Below are 26,020 nucleotides of genomic sequence, written 5' to 3' on the forward strand. Positions count from 1 at the left end.
TGACCACCAGGGGGCAGACACTCAACGCAGGAGCTGCCCCCTGCTAGTCAGTGCGCTCCCACAGCGGGAGTGCCGCTCGGCCATAAGCCGGGCTCATGGCTGGTGAGCACAGTGGCGGTGGTGGGAGCCTCTCCCGTCTCCGCGGCAGTGCTAAGGACCCCTCAGGGGATGTCCAACTGCTGGCTTAGGCCCGCTTGGCACAGGCCAGGCTGAGGGGATCCTTCCCCTCCCCCCAGTGCATGAATGTCATGCACCAGGCCTCTAGTATTGTCATAATACCTGAGCCTTCTTAAAGATCTGACTCATCTCCACATTCCAAGATGATAGTAGCTCCAGGCACTGGAATGCAGAAGGAGCCCAGGCAGCAACCTCTGGACTCTGCTGTGTTGTAGGGGCTTCCCTATGTGCTAGGGATACAGAGTGAACATGAAGGATGGGAAAACACGTGATAAAGAAAGAAATGCTATGAGTTCAGCTACAAGTCTCTAAGGCCACTCAAAGAAGTTTCCATGGTAGTGCCTGAAAGTGGGGTTTGGTGTAGTCAATGTTCAATAGGCTGGCTAGGAGGACCTCTTTAAGGAGATAGCAACTTGGTGACATGAAGCCAAGATTCTACTCAAGGCCAGTATGACTACCAAGGCCAGAGTGATTAAGGGTAGAAAGGTGGAGGAGGGGGGTAAATGTGGTAGTATATCAAGTTGAAGAAAGCAACCAGGGCTGTAGTAACGGTTCTGAATTATTTCTGAGTGCAGTGACAAGTCATTAAGGTGGCGTGATATACCATTGCCAGTGTAAGAGGTAGATGGCTGCTCTGCTGGGCAGACAGGATGGGGCAGGGCACAAGTAGTGGGGTCTTTTCGTGGGAGCCAGAGATGATGGAGGTTTGGATGAGCATTGTTAAAAAAAATGATGAGCCCTAACCGGTTTGGCTCAGTGGAAGAGCGACGGCCTGTGGACTGAAGGGTCCCAAGTTCGATTCCGGTAAAGGGCATGTACCTTGGTTGCAGGCACATCCCCAGTAAGGGGTGTGCAGGAGGCAGCTGATCAATGTTTCTCTCCCATCGATGTTTCTAACTCTATCCCTCCCCCTTCCTCTCTATAAAAAAAATCGATAAAATATATATATTTTTTAAATGATGAGAGAATACTATTTAGGTGATAGAAACACACTTTATTTAACACTTCATGGAGTGGACTGTCTCCATTTAGAGAACTGCAAAGCGGGGATGAAGGCAGGGTGCCTTAATAGAATAAAGAATAAAGAGCAAGGAAGAGAAAAAGGAAATATCTCATCAGCTGGGACCACATAGTCAGCTTTGCTTGGGGTGAGAAGGCACAGGGTTGGGCTGGCGGTTGGGCGTGGCTGACTGGGTATGCTGCATTTCTGGTCAAGCAGAGCATTGACAGGGTCAGAAACGTTACCTGTTTCAGTTTTTGACCTGGCACCCTGGACAGGAGCACTTCCATGCTGGGCCTAGAAAGTTATTTCAACAGGGTGAAGGCAGTGGTTCAAAGGGAACTTGTCTAATACAAATCCCTCATGATTCTGGCCAAGAAGCAGCACACTGGCCTTCCTGAGTTGTCAGAATGGAGATTTTTAAAACTAGGTCATTTGAGCCAAACTAACTTGTCTTCTGCGTGCTTCCAGGGATCCTCTCCTGCTGCGGAAACAACTTAAATCTCTCTCTCTCTCTCTCTCTCTCTCTCTCTCTCTCTCTCTCATATAATTCTAGGCCACATTGCTTTTTTACAGATAACATTGCTGTGACAATCTGAAGGACATTCATATCTTTTCTTTAAATTTAAATGTTTTCATTGATTTTTAGAGGGGGGGGAAGGAGAGGGAGAGAGAGAGAGAGAGAGAGAGAGAGAGAGAGAGAGAGAGAGGAAAGGAGAGGGAGGAAAAGAAAGAAAAACATCAATGATAAGAGAGAATCATTGATTGGCTGCCTCCGGAAAGCCCTTTACTTGGGATCAAGCCTGCAACCCAGGTATGTGCCCTGACCAGAAATCTAAACCAGTGACCTCTGGGGGCCATGGGGATGATGCTCAACCTTACTTAGCCACACCAGCCAGGGGACATTTTATTTTTTCTGAAATGGATCAATGGGAAAGAATATCAGTTTAACTCAGTCCTGCAAAAATACATACATACATGCATACCATACATACATAATATACCCATATATATCCCAATATAATAAAGGCTAATATGCTAAGTGTCCAGTCCACCCATTCAACTAAATCAAAGTGTAATATGCTAATGATACACTAAGGCCGCTCAACCGCTCGCTATGATGTGCACTGACCACCAGGGGGCAGACGCTCCAACCGGTAGGTTAGCTTGCTGCTGGGGTCCAGCTGATCGGGACTGAGCAAGATGGGCCGGACACTCCCTGGAGCCCTCCCACAGTCCCTCCCCGGCTGGCCAACCTCCCATGTCTCTCCCCAGCCCCAATTGTGCACTGGTGGGATCCCTCGGGCTGGTCTGCTCCCTCACAATCTGGGCTGAGGGACTTCCCCCCCCCCCCCCGCAAGTGTACGAATTTCGTGCACTGGGCCTCCCGGGGGGATATATATATATATATATATATATATATATATATATATATATATCCTCCAGATTAGTGTTCTGTACTGTACACATGTTTTTATATCTGCTGATACATGTGTCATTTGTAAGTACTATGTGGGGGTGATTAACCTCCTGGAGAGCCTTTAATTGCTAAGATAACCCTATGCTCCTCTTAAACTCCTATTAACCTCTGGCTCTATTTTATATTTCTCCATCCCAATAAAATTAAATTTCTCTTCTTGAAAGGAGTCATTTAGAATCTGACCTGGCAGGTGCTCTTATGAATAAGTAACCAGGAGGACATTAATGATTTGTTTGTAGTTTTCAGTCCTCATGATAGCAGGCACTTTTTACACTGCTGGGTGTCTGCCTGTACATTGATTTAAGATATGTAGCTTGACCATGTATGGGCTGTAAGGGTTTTTGAGTCTGTAAGCATTCACCTTAAATCTCTGACTATAGGAGGAAAGTTATTAACAGAATCCAAGGGACTTGTGAAAAAAGCAAGAACAAAGAACTGTAGAAAAATTCACAAGTATAGCTTACACTTCTTAGGTGAATTCTGAGCTCTAAACTCTTGCCTAATTTGGAAGTCTGTTATGTGAAAATAATTGGTCTGCTCTTCTCTCCCTCCCATAAAATGCAAAAATCTGGAATTTTCAGCTCACTTACTCAAAGTCATATACATAACTTTATAGCCAATTATGATGATAGTGGAGGTAGAAGCCTAATCCCAGCAAATAGATGCAGGAAGTTGATAATGGATGCATAAACTAAATAGTGAGTTAACATTTTAGCTTAGTGGTTGTGACTCCAGTCCTGATTACCTCATTATCGGAGATGGCAGCTGTGAAATAAAGAAATAAAGGCACTAATTCTTTCTTATAATCACTTGTACAGATTGTTTCCTCACCTCCTAAATTTAAACTCCTTGTGGGATTGAAACTTGATTTATCAAGCTAGTAAATGGAAGTGGTGTGGGAAGGCCTGGATGTTAAATTCAGGCCGGCCCGAGATGCTATTTTGGAGCTACTCACAGAGCTTAGGTAGGCCACTGGACCTCTCTGACCCCCCTTTTCCTCATCTGCAACAATGCCTAACATAGCGTTGATGTAACGAGTATATGAAATGACAGGTAAAAAGTGCTCAGGATGCTGCCTGTTAGACAGTAAGTGTTCCATGAATGGTGGTGGCTGTTGTCAGCACCAAATGTCTTTCTCATCTCTGTATTCAGAGCAGCCAGACCCATACCTGAAAAATGGGAGACACTCAATAATGCCCCGTGATTGAGCGATTAATCTAAGAGACCTTTAGTTTCCCCTAGATGAGATCATGGAGGGGGTATTAGCATACTGTAAAGTGCATGAACTCGAACTCAGACACAGAAGGAATGGAAGGGAAGGCCCTGCCTCTTTCCATTTGCTTTGATCCTCCATTTCCTCATCTGTAAAATGGAGTTAATCACCCCGACCTCATGGATGAACTACACAAAGGGCCTAGCCCACAGAGACACTACTGAGCCATCCTCTGTGCCTCCCTTTTTATGACCTCATCCCTGTTCCCCTTTTCCTCAGGAAACACCTTGTCAGTTCCCTTTCTCTTTTCAGTACTGACCCCAGGAGTATGAATAGCTTATAGCAGTTTGACTATTCTTAAAAGATATGTCCACTTAAATAACTCTATACTGCTGGCTTAATTATGTGTGAATCTTTATCTTGCTTGCTGAAAGAGTATTAGTTTGCCTCCCTTTTGATCTTGAAATGTTTCTCTGTTCAGGGCTGGATGGTTCTGATAAGAGAACAGAGAGATTATTTTATTTGCAAATCAAAAAGGATGACAAGACCCAGGAACCCGTATAAAGACAGAGGGTGAGAAATGATGTTCTGTGTGCTTATAACCTGAAGTAGCCAAGAGAATGTGATGATGTTTTATAGCGCAGTTGTTATAAGTAGCAAAACACATTATAGAGGAGTACACTAGATCTATAGGAATGTAAGTTATCTAGTCTCTGTCCCTTTCGCATACTCATCCATAACCATTATCCTGGGTAAGGGGCACCTCATATGACTGTTTTCTCTTCCTGTCTGAAATTATCATCCCTTTTTACGGTTTTATTTTCTGAGGGGAAAAAAGTACTGCCCTTTGCTAAGTTTTTATAACATTTCCTCCTTGACTTTGGATGCAAATTGATTTCTTCAGTGAGTGCACTCCTTAGTGGTTTCTTACTTTGATAAGCATCTGCTTTGGAAATGATGGTAATTTCTGGTGCTGAAAAATCGCAGGCCTATTTCAACCCATTAAGAAGTCCATATTTTGATCATTTAACTGAGATAAATGGAAGTTTCTCTCATTAGGTTCCTCTTTCTGACACCCTCAAAAACTTTGCAAGAAGTACCAGCAGGCCCTCAAAAAAAGGTGGATATATGTGCACATGAACAGCACCTGTCACAGGCTCAGGACTCAGAAGAAGAGTTGGGCATCACTTCTGCTTTCCAGAGCTCCCAAGAGAGCACAGCACCCTCTCTTCCAGGTCTCTACCTCCAGGCCCAAGCCTTTTCAAGCCTTAGTTGTTCATATCCATGTTGCATCAACTTGAATTAAGTTCATGGAAACTCATTTTTTTCCCTCCTGTCTTAAAAGCTTTATCAAATGCTTATTCTTGGCCTGGCATAGGGGTAGGCAGTAAGGTTCTGTTACCAAAGTGACTGTTTTTCTATTTGTCTTTCACACTGAGGTCTTTAAGAGACCAAACTGTTGGTTATGCCCTGACCAGTTTGGCTCAGTGGATAGAGCGTCGGCCTGCGGACTGAAGGGTCCCAGGTTCGATTCCGGTCAAGGGCATGTATCTTGGTTGTGGGCACATCTCCAGTAGGGGGTGTGCAGGAAACAGCTGACCGATATTTCTCTCTCATCAGTGTTTCTAACTCTCTAACCCTCTCCCTTCCTCTCTGTAAAAAATCAATAAAATATATTTAAAAAAAAAAACGTTGGTTATTCATGAGCTACTATAGTTAGCTGGTGTCCTGGAATCAAGGAGCTGATTTTCATTCGCATCATCCAAACTGCTTCTCTCCCATTATATAGATGCAGAAACTGAGACTGAGACAAGAGAAGAGAGAAAGGTCCAAGGTCACACCGTCACTTCATTGTAGTGCCCAGTATAGGTCTTCCTTCTTTATAGAACAGATATGGTCCTAAACATCCATCAGCATATTGAAATGTGGAAAACTGAGTCATCTTTGCCCACTGTCATTGTCTAATAGATTTACCAGGTGCTGAGGGATCAGCATACACATGTCTAGAAAGACGAGGTTTTCTCTTATTCTCTTTGGTTGTCCATTCACCACTCCCTCAGCTGCTCCTCAGCACCTACTGCTCTCTCCTTCACTGCACACCCAGCTCTGGACAGGGGATCTGTCTGCTGCTTGGAACCACCTGAGAGGATGCTGTGCCCACACTGTGAGTACCAGCTTGGACCCCAGCAGAAGAATGACTATAGACCAGATGTTATGGGCTGAATTGTACCTCCCCACAAAGTCATATGTAGATGTCCTAGTCCCTAGTACTTCACAATGGGACTTTATTTGGAGTCTTTAAAGAGGTAATTAGGCCTGGTTGGGTAGCTCAATTGATTAGAGCACCCTTCCAATACACCAAGGCTACAGGTTTGATCCCCAGTCAGGGCACATACAAGAATCAACCAATGAATGCATCAATAAGTGGGACAATGAATATTTCTCTCTCTCTCTCTCTCTCTCAAATCAATTTTAAAATTTTGTTTAAAGGTAATTAAATTAAAATCAAGCCTTTTGGTTGGGCCCTAATTCAATAGGATAGCTGTCCTTTTAAGAAACTGTAATGTGGACCAGACACATATACAAGGAAGACCATGTGAAGACAGCGGGAGAAGACAGCCATCTACAAGCCAGGGAGAGAGGCCACATAAGAAACCAACCCTGTCCACACCTTGACCTTGGGCTTTTAGCCTCCAGGATGAAAAAATGGATTTCTGTCATGTTAGCCACCCAGTTTTTACCTTCTGTTATGGCAACCCAAAGCAAACTCCTACAGCAAGCCAGATTTCATTTCCTGGCCTGGCCTGCCCCTCGCTTCTCCGCAACCATCTCACAAGGCTTCCAAAGGGTCTGAGGCAACCACAGTTACAGTCCAGGGGGATAAAACCACGATCTAAATACAGTTGTTTCCATATTCCAGGCTCCATGCTACCAGTTAAAACCTTCATGGAAGTCCCCTTCAGGGCCTGCCTTGGCTTTTAACTGCTCCAAGGGCCTGCTTTTCTGAGCGCTGCCTCCTCCACAGTCCTTACTGAGGGTTTCCTGCCCATCCTTCCCAGAAACCCTCCAGCTTTACCCAGGAGATGTGTTCTAGCTCGGGAATGAAGCTCTTCTCAGAAGTACATTTCTCTTAAGTCTGGGATCATGCCCGGAGAGGGTGTCAGCAGGGCAGTCAGACGTGGCGGTGGCAGTAGTTGTGACAGTGGCGTGTGCACACACATACGCACGCCCATTCGCATGAGGTTGTCATTCTGGTTTCTGCAGAACACTTCAGGTTGGTGCGGGCCCTGAAAAGCAATCCTTTGTGAGATCCTCCCAGCAGTGTGAATTGCAGCTGTATTTCCCAATTGGCCAAAGAGTAAATACTGAATCAGACACACACACGAATTTTTCAAGACAAATTATTAATTCTCAAAGGTACTTTGTTCAAAACAGAGAGCGTGAGATGCCCACAGGGCTGGGCAGGGAATTCAGAGGAGCAGCATGTGTGTGGTGGGGACAGAGGGGGAGGATGGCGGGTCTCACCTGCCCTTCTAAACAGGCTCAGCCAGGGGCAGGTGTGGAAACAGGTGAGCCCGGTTTCATCAGACAAAATAGCAAAGTCGGATTCACATGTCAGACCTCCTTACACTAAATGTGGACACCTCCATTTTTTAAAATGAGCCTCTGTTGTGCAACATATGATATAAAGGAAGATTTCTTTCCTGCTTCATAATGTGTAATCCTCTCACAAAATAATTCACAGGTATTATAGAATACAGTTTGTTTCTTGGCATCTCTTTTACCCATATTTTTTCACAGTGGGCCCCTTTGGACTCAGGGAAATATTAGAAATGAGCCCAGAGGTTGGAAATAGCAGCCTGTGAGGACCTGGTTCGGATCTCAGGTGGGGTGTCTTCCCACCCGCTCTGCTATGAGGCAGGGAAGGACGGGGAGTGCTGTGGGTCCTTGGATTACATAGAGTTTTCCTGGGCCTCCTGTCTGCTTTGTCTCCCCCTGGCAGTTCTTCAGTCCTAACCTTGCTTGTCTGTGTTCCTGGTTAGCCTCCAAGTTAACAATCTGCAGGCAAACACATACAGTAGGAGAATTGTCTGGAATAAATCCTTGATGCCATAAATAACCACCTCTAGTTTACCTGGTAGTGCAAGGTTGCATTTGTTTTGCTCCCCCTTGAGTCTGAATCCTAATTAGTAGAGCAACAGTAAATGAAACCCGTTCCCTTAGACCTGGGAGGGTCCTGCCATTCCCTGGCTCAGCTTGGAAATGGGAATGAGCCGGCTTTTGCACTCTGCAGTGATCATTGCTCCAGGCGGGTCACCGCTTGTTGAGCTGGGCACCAGGGCTCTGCTTTTGTGTCCACTCCTGAAAGGTTCCCGAATGGGGTGCTGTGCTGCTCCTTCCCGGGCTCATGCTGTGGGGTCCTGTGGGGAGGGAAGGAGTCGAGGAGAACCTCTTACCCTGCAGGTCTGGTCCCATAAATGGCTTATCCCTGAACTCCATTGCGAATCTCACATCCTGGACGCCAGGCTGGCTCTCCCCTGAGTGCAGCGATGCTGAACTGACCCTCCGCCCTGCGCTTCTGAAGCTCCTCTTCCCACTTTTGCCATCGTGATGCTTCCCTGGCTTATTTTGTGCAGCACACTCTCTGAGCAGCGGGATGATCTGTCCAGTCCGATTTCATTTGGGCCCTTCAGAAACCATCCACGCCTGTGCCGAACACCAGGTGTGAATGACCCAGTTGAGCACTGTAAGTGTGCCTGTGGGAAAATAAAAATGTAGCGGCAGCAGGAGCAGGACACGAGATGCCGACTCAAGTGCCTCTACTAATGAAAAGGAAAAGCTCCTTTGGCTTGCCTCCTGCGCTGCAGACAGCTTTGATCAAATGAGCTGTTGTTTCAGGACCTTTCAAGTGACTTGCTTTGGTGGTAAATTGGGGGCTACCAGCCTCATCTATTTGGTGGCAATGCTGGTTCAGTGAGATGCTGAGAGGGTTGTCAGTGAGAGGCAGATCACTGAATGGAAGATAAAGCAGGAGAGTCCCAATGTCAGAGCCAAGGAAAATAGGCCGGTATCTCGGGGCAAATACTATCAGTCCTTTCAAAACCGAGAAAACCTGTAATAAATTTGCTTATTTCATCGTTTCTATTGTAGCCATATATGTATTTTACACAGCTATTCAGTCTGACTTAGTAAGAAATAAAACATCTCCTAAAATAATGTCCTGATTATAGTAGTTCTTTCAAAGTTCACATCAATCTAAAATTTATAGCAGTCGAATCTTGTGCCGCAAGTGTAGACAGAGATGGTTAAAGCATAGGGTTGGAAGACAGACAGGCAGACTTCGCAGCTCACTAGCTGTGTCATCTTTCTTCATCCAGCTCAGTTTCTGCTTCTGTACATTAGGATAATAATACTGATAGCTTCTTTATAGGATTTTGTGAGGGTTGGCAGGTTGCATGTACATTGCACATTTAAGTGTTATAATTCCTGGCTTGCTGCAACACACTTTTAAATATGCTGATAAATCTTTTTTTTTTTTTTTTTTTTTTAAATATATTTTATTGATTTTTTACAGAGAGGAAGGGAGAGAGATAGAGAGTTAGAAACATCGATGAGAGAGAAACATCGACCAGCTGCCTCCTGCACATCTCCTACTGGGGATGTGCCCGCAACCCAGGTACATGCCCTTGACCGGAATCGAACCTGGGACTTTTCAGTCCGCAGGCCGACGCTCTATCCACTGAGCCAAACCGGTTTCGGCGTAATATGCTGATAAATCTTAAAATGGGATATGGGGTTAAGCTCTGTGCTAATGTATACTTTGCTATTATGTAATTGAGATAAAATCTACTTTTAGGATACTACTTTCAAATAAAATAGAAAGAGCTCAATATTTTGAAAGATATCTGAGTACTCATTAATCGTCCCGTTAAGAAGCTTCCTGCAGACACTTTAAATTAGGCAGCTAGTACCTCCGGAGCAGGGGCTGCTGACCAATGACACGATGTGCTGAAAGAGCAGGATGTCTTCTAACTTTCTTCATATAAAGAGGGACTTAATTTGCTCCTTTTTGTTGTTGTTGTTGTTGACACTATTACAGGTGTCCCTCTTCACACCCCCTCTTTGCCCACCTCCACCGAGCCCCTGACCCCGCTCCCCAGGCCTTCCCCACACTGATGTCTGTGTCCATGGGTTATGCATACATGTTCTTTGGCTAATCCCTTCACCATCTTTCATCCAGGCTCCTCCCTCCCCTCTGAGATCTCTCAGTCTGTTTCACGTATCCATGCCTCTTGTCTTATTTTTAAGTTGAATGCTGTGAAAACAACTTTTGGTATCCTATAGGTTACAAAATTGCTTCATTTTTCTCTTCATTGCTTGGGGACAGCCTCTTTGCCACTTGAGAATACATTTGGCCAAGTCTTATGGTTACATGTTCCATCACTACCATCAAAGGCCTTGGACCGCTGCTCATGAGGTGGAAAAGTCAGGATGTCTGCAGTTCAATTTAAAGCAGCATTATAGTCCTGCCAACAGGGAGGCAGGGCTGCCATAGATCCTCGTGGAAGGCAGGAATTGGAGACGGGCTTGTTTGGTTTCAGCTAGAGAATATGGTGGGGTTTTCTTCAGCATTTTACAACAGTGGGTGTCGTTCCATCTCTATCAGCAGTAGCCAGAACATGCTTGCTCCACCTCGCAATAAAGAATGACAAATCTCTCTGTGCAAGGCTGTGACAGACCTATGATGTGTGCTTTGATAACATGCACAAAACCATTTCCCATCTTCAAAAATGATGCTTCCAGGAGCAACTCATTTAAAAGTTCCTGTCATATCACAAGGACATCAATATGTAAGGAAGAGTGAACTCAATTTCTAACAGTTTGAAGCATGTGTATATACACCTTCCTGAAAGAGGGAAAATTAGAGTCTCTTTCAAAACTCTTCTTCTAGAAATTACATAGTGCTTAGGGTAGGAATTTTAAAACTATTTATTTCTAATTATAGGGTAATTAGAAATGGGTAACTATGATGTACCAGAAATATGTACTATAGAATACATGTTCACTGTAAAAAAAAAAAAAAAGGAGAGAAAGATAAGCAATTTTTTTCCTGTTTCTGAAAAAATGTAACACTCATAATTTCCCATGTAATAATGATCAATTTTTACATTTTGGAATATAAACTTTCAAAACTTCCCTTTGCATTTGTGTATATAAGCTCACACATTACTTATGATCCTGCATAAAATTAGTCAAAAAGATTGAAATAATGCTCTGTATATTGTTTTGTAACCCCTTCTTTTGCATTTATCAATTTATTTTTTGGCGTTTTTTATATTAACAAATTCACATTCAGTTTGTTAGTTTTTCAGTAGCGTGAGATTACATGCGGTAGGGTTTTTAATGATCTTACGTGATGAATGGTCTGTCACTTATTCTGGAAGATTGTGTGGATACAGCCCAGTCCCCCATTCACACTCTGCAGTGGGTTCGGTGCCCACTTCCGGCCGGGTGTTTACTTACCCTCTCTTCTGCCTGTGGATCAGCTGGAAGAAAGACCCTGGACATGGTAGGATGTCATCTAACAGGTTGTATCAGACACTTGACCAGACTGCTCACAGATATGAGTGAAATTCCTTCATTTGATTGGAATTATGAAGACTTCCTTATAGGATTCACTAACCGAAAGAAACATCTCTGAAACACTTGTGGAAAAAGACTCCTGCATATTATAGCATGTCATTTGGAAAATTATATCAGAAACCTGAACATGTAACCTAAATATGGTAACATGGACAGCTAAAGGTTATACACACAATGTGAACTGCTCCCCTCTCCCACGGTAGAATATGACAGCATTGGGCAGCTATTAATATTCTACCTTATAACATTTTCTCATTGAAGGCAAAATGATTCATTGTAAGCTTCTGTTCACAAAAGTGCAAATGAACCCCACAGAATCATAAAATGTCAGCCCTAAACAGTGCCGTAGAAATCATCTATTAGATGATAGACTATTAAATCCCAAATTAAAGATCTGGATAAATATTTGCCAAATGTGGGCATGCAGGCGGCATTCAGATTTGGCATCGCTGTCTGCATTCTGTATCGGTGACAAATTGTGGTGTAAAAAGAGGGACGAGATCCAAACCAAACTGTCGCTGAGGCTTGACATGTCTTTGAGAGGGCACATATGCCTGTCCATGTTTAAAAGCCAGATCCCACAGATGATGCAAGTAGAAGGAGCAGGAAGAAGGACAGCCCCTGCGTGTGCCCATCAGTTTCAGCTTGGAGCTGTGAAGTACAAGGGCCCCTAGAGAGACTGGCGTGCACGCCAAGAATAAGTCATCTCTGCAGTCAGAGTGACTCCACTTGCAGACAACCTTGAAGCGGGGCTTTTAGTCAGGAAGGGCAAGAAAAATAACATGCTTCCACGGAATATCCTTTTTTGAGGGTAAAAATGTAAAGAAATATATAATTCATGAATATGTGTCTATTGTGAGACCGCAGATTACCAAGTCCTTAATGACTATTTTTGTTTTCCTCCTGGCACTGAGGTTATACTTATTAGACTCAAAGTAAGTATTGGCTGGATTGGATTGAAAAAAAAAATGTTTTCCCCTCCTCCCTGTTGTGGTCAGACTCCAGGAAGGAAAACATGGGTCTCAACTCAGTTACAATTAGTTCTTATCTGGGAGGAGCATTAGCTATGTAGGCCTGTGCCCAGATATTTCTACCAGCATCATATATAATGTTAGACACCTGCCAAATGGCAAAACCAGTCCAGAAACCAACCATAGAAGGCAGCACCATCCATGAGGCTGCCAGTTGGTAAGACAAATCTAACTGGTTCATTTGTCTCTACAGTTCAACTTTATTATGTCATCCACAAGGATCACTTGTTCTCAGAAGAATAGAATGTCTCTGTGGTTGCCTAATAAATGGTATTTTCTGGAGATGCCTGTATTTCCCAAGGCCAGACCCAGAATATGAGGTTGAAATGAGCACTCTGACCAGTTTACATATGACACTGCCCACTGCTTACCACTTCACACAGGTGTTCAGGCATGAGGTCTGACAGCAGATTAGGAGGACAAGCCAGTGGAAAGTACAGCTGCTGGAAGCAATAGTAGGCCCAGAGATGGACTCATAAAACCAGGAATGATGGGTGAATCTTAGAGAAGGGAGTTGCCCTGGACTGCCACAACCCAGGTTTGGAGTCAGAGTTCAAAACCACAAAGAATTATAATAAAAGGGAAAGCATTGTTCCCACTGCTTTACTGTTCTCTTCTTGATTGTCATACATTTCAATGGCATCCAGATGTTCCATTATTTTAGCTATCAACTTGGGAAATTACATTATAGTTACTTTCAAAGTTGTCAGAACACTAAACTCAACAATGACAGTTTATAACCCATTTTCTCTAAAGTGCTTGATTTTTTTCCCCTTATAACCCTGATGGGCTGGCATTTAAATAAAGAAAGTCAGGATTCTGAAATTCAATTAGTTTTTGTATATGCAAAGTTATTCTTTGTGCTCACCCACATACATATTGGTTCTTATACATACATATTGGATGTATTGTACTTTAACTTTTCCTCTGCTGGTGTCTAGAGTTGTTAAAAATAGGGCATTTGATTCATGGTTTTATCTTTGAATATTTGCACTTTAATTTTAGACTAAACTATAAGTTATTTTGGCTTTCAAATGTATGATTTTTTTTCAGAAAATTGAAGGCGAGTATAAAAAGGCCATGATATTAATTTTGAAAACATTTATTTTGTTAGTTGACTGAAAAAACATAATGGTATGTATATCATGTTTTACAACTGATTTATTTAAGATGTCTCAGAAAACCCCATTCATAATTTCCAGTTGCAAGGGGATGAAGTTCTTCAGTGTAAGCCTACAGCATTCTTATGGTCATTTTGAAATTAGGAGACATGGCCACATTCATACATGATAACTAGAAAATCGGCCACTTTTAAATCAAACAAAAAGGGATAGACATCCTTGAGGATACTTTTGAAAAGAGACTATTTCTAACAAGTTTAGTTACAGTGTCTGTTCCTAAAGCAAATGAATGAGCGAGTCCTTATAAGACCATTGCTGTTGCTTTTTCTGTGGAGGCTGCTTGTATTATCTGTCTATATGGTACTTAGCATCCTATTGAACTCGATAAATATGCAGTGGTGATCATATTATTGCTCAGAACTCACTTAGCACTTTTGCATCTTTTGAGTGTCATGATGTGCTGCCTACAAGGTGCAGGGAATTTTAATTTAATGCCCATTCTGGGGCTTAGAGCTTGGAAGTGTAATGACCCATGTAAGATAATCCTCCACTCTAGCAGGACATTTTTGGAGCAAAGCCATGGGGTTGACCAAGAATTCATTAAAAAGCGGAGAAACTTTACTTCCCACACTAAAATTCAGGAGCTCAGTGTACCGGCTTTTCCAACCTCTGTCCTCTAAGCCATCCACATAATAATCCCCCAACACACAAAAAAAGAGAAATAGAGAAAAATTGAGTAGGTCTATGGTAATTAAATAGTTCTGACCAACCTCAATCGAACTGTGTCTGTCCATGGTAGAGGTTGAAATAGAAATGGAACAGGGCTGGAACAAGATTGTGTGTGTGTGTGTGTGTGTGTGTGTTTAAGTCAGGATAACCAAATTTGTCCCTCAGCCTAATTCGGCTATCAGTAGACTTTGGAATATCTGTCAGTTTGCATATGTATAGTATATTTCTCTTATGAAATTCAATTTTCCTTTTGGCTTAATACAAACTATCCACAGAGAGTTTTGATACCCATAATGTTCTTGGTACCTGCCACAGTACCTGGCATCTAATAGGCACTCTAGAAATATTTAGCTGAATGAATGAATGATTCATGAAGGAAAATTCCCAGCTGTTCTAAAAATCAGGGTCTTGGTTATTTTATGGCTTTTTTTAAAAGAGAAAAGTGTTGGGGTTACCTGACAAAGTCCTTAACTTTTCCTTGTATCTCATTTGGGATTATAGGGCAATGAGCTAAAAATCTAATTTATCAATAATGTAATAAAATGCTGTGGGGATATTTAATTTGATATTAAATCTATGTAAATAGTTATTTGTGAGAATAGGCAAATATTTGGTGTGAGATTTGGTTAACAGACCATAGCTAATACAATCTATATATATGAAATCCTAATATGCAAGTAGACTGAACGGCAGAACAACCGAACAACCGGTCACTATGATGTGCGCTGACCACCAGGGGGCATGCATGGAATGTGGCAAGCATCAGCAGCAGGTGGTAGAGCGTGGAACATGGCGGGCATCGGCTGTGGTGGGACGGTGGAGCAGGTGAGCAGGAGCACCAGACCAAGGCGGGGGCGCCGGTCGCTGTCTTCGGGTCAAGCCTCTGGTGGTTATTGAAAATTCTTTGCTCTCATGTGCTGTGGTCCCGCCAGGTGCTCACACCTGCTGTCAGCACCAGCCCCACTTGCACCCACTGCCAGTGCCTGGCACCAGTTCCTATTTCTCAGTGCCATCAGCCAGTGCGAGTGGCGGCTGCTGGCCCCAATCTCCCCTCAGGGTTTCTCTACCTCCCCCTGCTCCTGAGGGGCCATCTGGGCCGGTAGCTGCCTCTCACACCTGCTGCCAGCAACGGCCCCACTCGCACCCACTGCTGGCGCCGGAGCCGCCACTCGCACCCGTTGCCGGTGCCCAGCACCGGTCCTGATCGCTCAGCGCCGTCAGTGGGTGCAAGCCGCAGCTGTCGGCCCAAATTGCCCCTGAGGGCTTCTCTACCTCCCCCTGCTCCTGAGGGGTGATCAGGGCAGCAGCAGCCGCTTGCACCCGCTGACGGCACTGGCCCTGCTTGCACTCAATGCTGGCACCGGTCCCAATTGCTCCACGCTGTCAGCACATGGGAGTGGTGGCAGCGGGAGCGGGGCTGCTGGCAGACCAGACTGGACCAGAACCGTGGTGGGAGGGGCCAGGCAGGGGTGTGGAGGATGTGCTGAGACCCACCCCTGTGCCCACCACAGCCTCATGGCCCATGAGTTCAAGGTGCATGAATTTATGCACTGGGCCCCTAGTAAATAAGTAACTACAGATACATATATGCACACTCACACATACATACACATGCTTACTTCCAACACATAAAACATAGTGATTAGACTCAAGGTTGCTCTTAAACAGTTGGGACACCAGAATAACACAATTAATGCAATAATTAACCGTAGGACAGAATGTAATCACATTATGTGTCCAATTGTGAGAAACAATGTGTATGTCCTGTAAGAATTAAGGGCTAGACTTACCAAGGGGGACTTCATGGAAGATTTGAGACTTGATCTGGCCTTGGATAAGAAGAGGAGCCCTGTAAAATAAGAGGACATGTATGATCCAAGTATGCAGGGATGGATATGGCACCCTTGGGAGACTGAGTAGAGTGGCCTAAATGCCAAGGGAAATAGGATTTGGAGATAGGTGTGGGGGTGGAGAGAATGAGGTAGTAGTTTTGACCATAGGAAATACAGAGCAATGAAAGGTTATTGAGCAGAATGGTGACATGATGGAAGTTGTATATAAAGATAATTTATTGGTATCTAGTGAAAGGGGGCTTTGGAGTAAGAAAGGGACTGAGAGCAAACCAGCCAGTTAAGAAAGAGCAGATCCAGGTATTAGGGGAATGCTACCCAATCGCACACAAGTGGGGACGTTGGTAAGATGAAAGAGACATGGGGAAATGTGCAAAACTTGGGGACTGAATGAGAGACTCAAGGGAGGCACAAGGGTAGTTATTTCCCACAGTTGTCAGAAGCTAATATTCAGCAGCCGACCTATAAAGACCTCGTAAGTGTGCTTGGCTTCATCCGTGATTCTTCCTAAATGAAGTGAGGTGCTCATCATGCCGATTGCTAACTGTTTAAGTATCTATTTTTCATTCACCATCAGAATATGACCTCAGGATTGGTCTACTCTTGTCTTCTGCAAAAAAAGAAGCCCTTTTAGCATATTTTCTGGGGGGTGGATAGAAAGAAAAATGTTTCTTCTTTTTTGTTGTAAATACTAGTATACGTGTATTTTAGTTTTACTCATTTCCATAAAGTTCTTGACTCTGCATGTTGCAACCACTCTGGCCACTGCATTGTTTCTCACACAGGCGAGTTTGACTTAGAGTCCACGTATTTTAATTTTCTTCTTCACTGAATGTGTACTTGGGAGGTGACCATGAGGAGGAGGCAGTTCACTCACCAGGGCCTCTTTGTCTGATAAATCCATCATCCCACCTGAATCACAATGGTGTAGAGATGGACTCTAGAGAGATTCTGTAGGGAAAGGAGGGAGGCTTCCCTTCTAATGTTCTCTAAGAGAATGGAAACCAATGGAACATTTGTAAAGCTGGGAGAAACCCATTGTTACCGGCTGCAAAATGCCTGGGTCTTGGTTCAAGCTGACCAAGGTGTTTTGAATCAAGATTCTGACATTTATTTGTTGAATGATAATAGAGCAAATTTGTAATCTATGATAGTTTTCAGTATCCTCATCTGTTAAATGGGGAAGATAATAGCACCTCATTAGGTGGTTTTAACTGCTGTGTGGAGAGCATATGTAGAGAGACTAGCAGAATGCTTTGCCAATAGCAATATATCAACTATTGTTAATTTCCTTCTTCAAGGCAAAAACAAGGCATGTTTCATTGTCCCCAGTACCTAGCAGAGCCCTAGCATAGTCAGTGAATATTTTGCTCAATGGATGCAAAAGCCAAAGGGCATTTTAAGGACTAGGGAAAGCAGCAGTATCTATAAATATACCTGTTTGCCTTACACTGGAGGCATCTTTTCAGCACTTCGGCTAACATACATCCTTGCTGACATGCAAGTGTGTGTATTGCTCTTGTACTTCTGAAGGTGAGCCATTTTATTCCCTCTCACAGGTCTGTCAGGAGGCTCAGATGACTCACCCTCCTACAGATCAGGTGGCCAATTATGTTATTAGAAAGTAGAAGTATGTGGAATGGCTTTGTCAGCCACCGGACTGCAGACCTAGGTTTGATCCTGCTGTGTTTAAAATGACTGAAAAATGTGAATGATATGATGTATGGACATATATAGAAGAGTTTTTAAAAAAATATTTTATGGCAGACTTTATTTTTACTCCTATGGTTCAGCTATTACATTGTTCTTAATATAAAATTGATTTTAGTTCATTTCTACAACCATTCCTTCAGTGCCTAGGACATGCGGTTTCTGTGTTCAGTGTGACAGGGACATTATAATGAAAAGGGTGAACTGGATGATGCTGAACTGGATTCAGCTAGATAACCAAGATGAACTGTCACAATGACCACACATTTTTGTAGTTTCTCCCATCAAGAGGTAGAGCCTTGGCTTGGTGACTTGCTGCGATCAAGCATCAGTCGTATCCAGCGGAAAAAACATGTACAATTTCTGAGCCAGGACCCCCAAAGATATTGCTTCTGTTCCAACTGTGCTTATTAATCCTGAGACTTTGCCCTGTTTTCATGATGGGGTCAGTCCTCAGAGGTGAGATGGACCCTCCTACCAAATTTTGGGTTGAATGTCTAGACATGATGCCACACATTCACCAAGAGGTTATGAAGGGTTCGTTACTGGAATAATTCACTTTCTGGAGAAAGCAGACTAAACTCTCAAGCTAGTCCGAAAATGGCTTGAGAAAGTAGGGAAAGGAGACTGGCGTGGGGTTGCGTGTGCTTGGGGCTGGGGCTGAAGTGAGTGTTCCTGCTTGGAGCTGCTGCTGATGTGGTTTGCACTTCTTACCAGCATGAAGGTGGGAGTACCTGAGCTTTCTCCTCTACTTGCCCAGATGTGGAGCAAAGAGAGAAGAGCATGTGGTGGGGCCTGAAAGCTGTTAGCAGTCAGAAAAATGGAGTCGGACCCTTTCTTAATCTTTATTGCAAGTGTCTTCGTAGCACTTAGCACCTCAAAGTATATTTTTTAAATGTTTACCTATTTTTTATTAATTTCTCTACCCTCTCTACAGATTATAAACTGCATAATGGTTGAGACCAAATCTATATTGTTCTCCATCGAATCTCCAGCCTCTAGATTAGTACCTGACACCCAGTAGGTGCTCAGTAAATATTTGCGTATGAATGAACTTCTACAAGTGAACATTAGTTTCTCTGTACTCAATCCTAATGCTTAGCAAACCCATCAGAGAACAGGTGCACTGAAGGTAAATTGTAATGATCTTAAGTTTGAGTGGCTTGCGCTGCCTCTCCTATAAGTTGAAACCCCCAAAGGAATGGCTGGGGAATGTTAGCCTTTGCGTCTTCTCTATGCTTTGAGCTATATCTTTCGTATCAAGTCAGATTGCCAGAAAACCATGTACATGGATCAAGTTACACTGGCTTCCCATGGAAATATTTTTACAGCATTATATTCTTGATTTTTATTGACATTATTGTACTACACAGTTATGTCCACCTGTCTCTGAATATTTTGTAAAGATGCTGCTCAGAACAATGTCCTTTAAGTCATTCACTAGGAAAGAAACATGCAACAGGATCTCCAAGTTTAGAGCTGGGGCTTGGGAAATTTCCTCCTTTATTACATTAGCCATCTATTATAGAGCAACTGTTGTGCTGAACACTAGTTGCTTCCCTTAGCTTAGATTTTCTCATATTGTTATCCCTACCACACTCACACCCCTAGCTCTTGCCATTTTTTCTATATACATATAAAATTATATATATATGAGGGGCCCAGTGCACAAATTCATGCACCTTGAAAGGAACTACAGGCTGCTAGGCTGTGGTGGGCACAGGGGTAGGGTGGGTCTCAGCCCATCCTCCGCACCCCCGCCTGGCCCCTCCCACCTGCCCCCCCCCCACTGGTCCCCTGTCTGCTGGCAGCCCTGCTCCCACCACCACCACTGCTCCCACATGCTGATGGCACCGGCCCCGCTCACACTAGCTGATGATGTGGAGCTATTGGGGCCGGGGACAGCAGTGGGTGTAAATAGGGCCAGTGCCATCAGCTGGTGCAAGCAGCAGCTGCTGCCCAGATCCCCCCGCAGGAGCAGGGGGAAGTGGAGAAGGCCTCAGGGATGATCCAGGCGAGCAGCAGCAGCTCGAACCCGCTGATGGCACACGCCAGCTGCAGGTGTGAGTGGGGCCAGCACTGGCAGTGGATGCGAGCACTGGCTCTGGTGCCAGCAGCAGGTGCAAGCACCGGGTGGGACCACCGGGTGGTACCACAGTGCGTGGGAGCAAAGAATTTTCAGTAACCACCAGAGGCTCGCCCTGATGACAGTGACCAGCGCCCTGCCTTGGTCTGGCGCCTCTGCTCACCTGCTCCACCATCTCGCCGCAGCCAATGCCCTCCATCTTCCTCGTGCGCTCCCTGGTGGTCAGCAAACAGCATAGTTCAGTTGTTTGGTTGTTCCACCATTCGGTCTATTTTCATATTAGGGTTTTATATAGAGAGATAATTTTAATGATATATGTCTCTACACACACACTTTTTCTGGTAAGTCTCCTCAAGCCTACTTTATTAGTATTAGTAATTAATAAATGGACCTTCCTCCTAAGACACACTGGAAAAAGTCTGAGTGAGATTGAACTTTCCATTGTCCTTCCTCTGTTTAAGGGAAATGTAGTGGAAAGCTGAGAGTGATGCTATGAGCTTACTCCATCAGAGGTAGAGCGTTATTCACCCTTAAGTCTCCCTTAGCACAATAAATGTTGGTTGCATTACTGTTCCTTGAGTGCTTTTTTTAATACCATAAGGGCTTAATTAGTGTTATTTATGACCGGAACTTGTAGAATATAAGGGTCTAGAATTTGAAACACATCCACTTTCCAGAGATATCCCAGAGGATATCTTTAAAGTCGAATAAGAGGTTGATTTTCATCTGTATCCTCTTAGTGCTTCACATGGTGCCTATGGCTTAGGCCCTAAAAATTGTTGTGGAATATTTACTGATTGATCTCCAGGAGCACTTTAACATCTTTGAAACTATGGGATTGATTATCTTCTTTTATCTAGGACCCCGATACACTGAAAATGAAACAAGAAGCCACTGCCAATATAGTTGCTTTAACCTATAATTTAAAATGCTTTAAGATGTAATCAAATTACCTTTTCTTTAAGAAATAGGTGTACACAAGGTGAGCTACAGAGTTAGTTTCTATAAAGTAAATCTATTATCTGGCCACTTTTTGCCATACAATTAGAGATATATTTTTTATTTAAAACATGTCATGAGATACTAAACTGTGAAGCATTTAGTGAGAAAGGACTTATAATCTGACAGTATTGTACACTGGGTAAGAGAGTGGTAAAAGCGTTTCCTAATACTTTGAGAAGTCTCAGCCCTATCTAGTTTTCCCATTTTCTTCATCTCCGTTTCTAGGTTGATTCAATGCTCCAGCTTCTGGAACTTAATGAGCTCTTCTCCATCTTATTAATGGCAATTTGAAGTTATTTAATAGCCATCTAAATTCACGTAAAGTTTTTGCATATAAAAAATGAATTATTATTAACCTACACCAGGACTTCAAACTCAAAATCTATTGCACAGCTCCTTTAATGCAAATAATATTTGAACTCAGCATTTGCTATGCTCTGAGGATTCATGTGTGATAGTCCTGGATTCTAAATGCCATGGCATATCTTTAGTAACAAGCGCACAGTGCACATAGTACAATAAGGCCTACCTGAGCAAATGCAGGAAGTATGTTATTACAAGTTAAATTGGATAGTAAAGGGTCTTATCAGCTATTGTTCGAAAAATATGAAGTAAAAAGCTGTGTCCCTTTTGGGGGTGATGCAAATTGGACTTTGGTGATTGCACAGCTCTATAAATATACTAAAAAAACATTTAAGACTACTTTGGGAATGGGGTCGAAAGAAGAAAACACAAATCCGAGGCAGCAGTCTCCAGAGAAGCTCACGCTACTGATGAGACACAGCCCCGAGCAGTTATAAGAGGATGTACAGGTGCCCCCAGGGCATCCTTAGACCCCACCTTGACCTAGCCTTACAGGATTACCTTTGGGCAGTACAAGCCCATCTAGAAGAGAAGCTGGGCGGAGCCATGTGCTTCTTAAAGTCCAATTCTCAACACTTTGAGAATTCCTCTTCTGGGATCCAAACTCTGTGTGTGAGTGTATGAGTGTACCCTAAAAGTACACCCCATGATTCTCCTCCTCTGCTGCCTTTTCTGTCACTTTCTGCATGCTTTATGGACCAGAATAGTCCTTGAGCCACTATAGCTCGGTGGGTGCTTCTGGCACTGGAGAGGTGGGCTTGGAAGGGTGCTGGGAGAAAGAGAGAGGCTGCATCAGGTGGTGTAAGACCTAGAAGGAGCACGTGTTGCACTGTCAGTTCTCTGTGTGGTACACGCTGTGTTCCTAAGCCTTCCCGTCAAGAGTGTCCTTCTTCCACTTCTTCCGAATGTGAAGGATTATTTACTCCAAGAGGGAACTCTGGTGGTCCGAGGAAGAGAAGCTCCTCTAACAGCTTCTCAGCCGGATGGGGATGATGAGGCAGAAGAAAGGCAGTGGTTGGATGAGGAAAACAATCACACGTAAGCACCCGAATTTCCTGAGTTCACCACTAGACTCCAAGAAGCTAGCAATGCCCTGGGGGCAGTGTATTTCCTAAGCTTACCTGGAGTACCCCAAGGGATGAGTACTGGATAGCAATGAATCGTTTTCTGAAATCTAAAACCCTCAACAACATATTTCTACTGCTCAGGAGTTCTGCTTCCATCACTTGTGACTTCATTCAGCCAGTTGTCCATTGCACTGATGACTCCTCAGATGCTGGTATGGAATATGAGCTTTGAAAATAGTGTGAATTAATTACTGGGGCCGAGTGCCGATATTTTCTCAAGGAAAACAAGCTTATTGGTATTTCTCAGAGGGACTGCTCACAAGGCTATGATCATATTTCTAAACAAAGGGATGAGATTTTCAGATGTATACAAGACTTCTTGAAGAAACACAGATAGTATAAATTCTTAGATGAAGACTTTGTATTGGATATATATAAAGACAGTAGGGGGGAGGTGTGGCTAATCAATTTTAATCCGTTGGGTGAAGTAACAGATTCACTGCTGTTTACTTGGGAAGAACTAATATCTGGAAGAAAATTAAAAGGTTATTTTAGGGAAGGAGGGGCTCTGAAGCAGGATTCTACAGCTTTCCATGGCACAAACAGTGAAGTTACAGTTCAACCCAGTCTCTGAGTTATGGACTGCCCCAGGACTTTGTGGGCCTCTCTACACAGGAAGATGTTCACAAACTCATCGATTTTCTTAAACTGAAGAGAAATCAGCAAGAGGATGACTGACTGGGGTGCTAGAGTTCAAGACTGAGTTAAGGAGGAAACCACAGCTACTTCAGGAGGCTGTTTATGGTTCACAACTTCCTATTAACCCAGTTGGACGAGGGTGGGGTGAACAATGTGGAAATCAATAGTTTTTTATATTCATGTATATTAACCTGGAGGGAAAACAGAGGGACTTAGCTACTTGTAAAAATAACATAATGAACAGATCTTAAACATTAAAAAACATCAACATTTAATTTTACATTTCAAACAGGTGAACTTTATGGCATCTAAATTACATCTCAGTAAAGCTGATTTTTTTAAAAAAAAAAAACTTTGTCCTGGCCCTAGCTGATTTAGCTCAGTGGATAGAGCATTGGCCTGTGGAATGAAGGGTAAATGGTTCAATTCTGGTCAAGGGCACATGCCTGGGTTGCCAGCTTGATCCCCAGTAGGGTGTGTGCAGGAGGCAGCCAATTAATTATTCTATCTCTCCTTCCTCTCCCTTCCTCTCTGAAATCAATAAAAATCTATTAAAAAATGAAAAACAAAAAATAAATAAAGAACTGTCCTGGTGAAGGAATGAAAGAATGGTTTAATTTACATGTACTATAAAAAGCATCAGTAATCCTAATAAACTTTCAGTTGAAACAAATATTAACTGCACCATTATGATGGTGTAAACATCAACTGCCCAAGAAATTTTTTTAAGTTTTGTCTTGTCTGTAGCTATGGCTCCATTTTATGACATAGAAATGTAGCATCTTTGATGATCCTGCCAATTGTGAGGTATTTATTGAGTTCAATTTTGATAGGGACTGCTCCTGGAGAGCCAAAGGTATCCTATATAATAAAAGGCTAATATGCAAATAGACCAAAAGGCAGAACGACCAGTCGCTATGACACACACTGACCACCAGGGGCAGATGCTTAATGCAGGTGCTGCCCCCTGGTGGTCAGTGCACTCCCACAGGGGGAGCACTGCTCAGCCAGAAGATGGGCTCACAGCTGGCGAGTGCAGCGGCGGTGGCGGGAGCCTCTCCCGCCTCCTCAGCAGCACTAAGGACCCCCAAGGTGTCCTGGACTGCGAGAGGGCACAGGCCTGGCTGAGGGACACCCCACCCCCAGTGCATGAATGTTGTGCACCCAGTGCATAGTAAAATATAAAACACAATTGCATCAGTCACCTATTTTGTGTAAGAAAACTTTGTGGCTTAAAGCAACAGACATTTTATTTATCTCACAATGTTGTGGATTGCTGAGTTGCTGTTATCTTCTCTGGCTGGGTTGATCTTTGCTGGGCTTTTTCAGGAGATTGTGGTCAGCTGGTGAGAAGGTTGGTTGATCTAGGACAGAGTCACTTGTATGTCTGGCAGTGAGCAGGCTGGCATCTGAGGTGCTTTGTTCTCCTCCACTGGCCTCATATTTTCTAACTTGGTTGCATAGTGATCTCAGAGTTTAAAGGGTAGCATGAGCAGAAACCACAAAGCTTATTGAGGCTTAGAATTAGAATGCACACAGTGTCACTTCCACTGCATTTTATTAGTCAAAGCAAGTCAGCAAATGTCTTAGCTTAGGTTACTATAACAGAGTTCCAAAGACTGATTATAAAGTCCAAGACCAGGGTGCCAGCATGGTGGGGGTCTAGTGAGAGCCTTCTTCTGGGTTGAAAATTGTCAACTTCTCATTATATCCTCACACACAAAAAAATAGACCCAACTATCTCTCTGGTCTTTGTTTATAAGGGCACTCATCCCATTTATAAGGGTTCCATCCGTATAACCTAGTGACCTTCTAAAGGCCCCATCCTTTAATATCATTACATTGGAGATTATATTTCAATTTATGAATTGGAGGGACACACAAACATTCAGTCCAGAACACCAAGCCAGACCTGATTCAAAAGCCAGGGAAATAGAAATAGAATTCTCTTCTTGATACAGGGAGCTATGAATTGCGTGGCCATTTTTGCAATTCACCATGATATACTATCTATGTGAATCTGGTTAGGTGTTGTATACCACTTTCATTTTAATTAGAGTAAGTCTCATAATGAAGATGATTTGACCCTAGATGTTGTTAAATACACAGTCATAATGTTACATATGTATTAAGTTTGGGGTTAATTACCTTATTGGAAGTGGCAGGGATAACAGCAACCATTACCAAAATTGTTTAAATTTTTCTTTTGAGTTTTGCCACAGATTTATCTAACATAAGTATTTCTTGTGCTTCTAATTTTTATACCATTAGGTAGAAATCTAATGCCAGAGGATCATGGGGAACCCTTAATGGGATTAAAACTATGCTGTGGTTAGTACACATTGGATTATTGAGAATCAACAACATGATTTATGTTCTAATTCTGGTCATTTGCTAGCTAGACCTTTTCTCACAGCATTGGGAAAAGTTGGGGAGTAGGCCAAAATGTTCACATGAATACAACAAGAAACACAACAAGACAAGAGTAGGAAATAACATCCTAAATCCTATTGACTAATGTTAGAAAATAAATTCATAAAATACACACTTGGTTAAGCTACCCATCAAAAGGAAAGTCATCAACAGGAAGTGGGAAATTGCCAAATATGATGTCACATTGTTGTTAAAACTGTGAGATCATCATTCCCTTGCCACCTGTCCCTAAGAGAGAGGTCTCCTCCATTTAGGTGGAGAGGAGAATGCCCAGGTCAAGCTAAAAAAACCACTCAAGTCTACATTTGACATTAGCCATGTCAGAACCAAAGACCTTTGTTCACAGCCATTAAAAATTTTTACAATCCGACTTTGAAAAACCTCTTCAGGTTCAACCTTGGGTCTCAAACAGAAA

General features: G+C 43.2%; 1 protein-coding gene and 1 pseudogene across 1 annotated transcript in view; both read left to right on the forward strand.

Annotated features, from left to right (window-relative positions):
* FAT3 (FAT atypical cadherin 3) overlaps positions 1–26,020 on the forward strand; it is a 501,079-nt gene that overhangs the window by 321,301 nt on the left and 153,758 nt on the right. The gene's annotated exons all lie outside the window — the stretch shown is intronic.
* LOC102422888 lies at positions 15,185–23,211 on the forward strand (annotated as a pseudogene).

This window comes from Myotis lucifugus, unplaced genomic scaffold (assembly GCF_000147115.1).
Source record: "Myotis lucifugus unplaced genomic scaffold, Myoluc2.0 scaffold_104, whole genome shotgun sequence".
Classification (NCBI taxonomy): Eukaryota; Metazoa; Chordata; class Mammalia; order Chiroptera; family Vespertilionidae; genus Myotis; species Myotis lucifugus.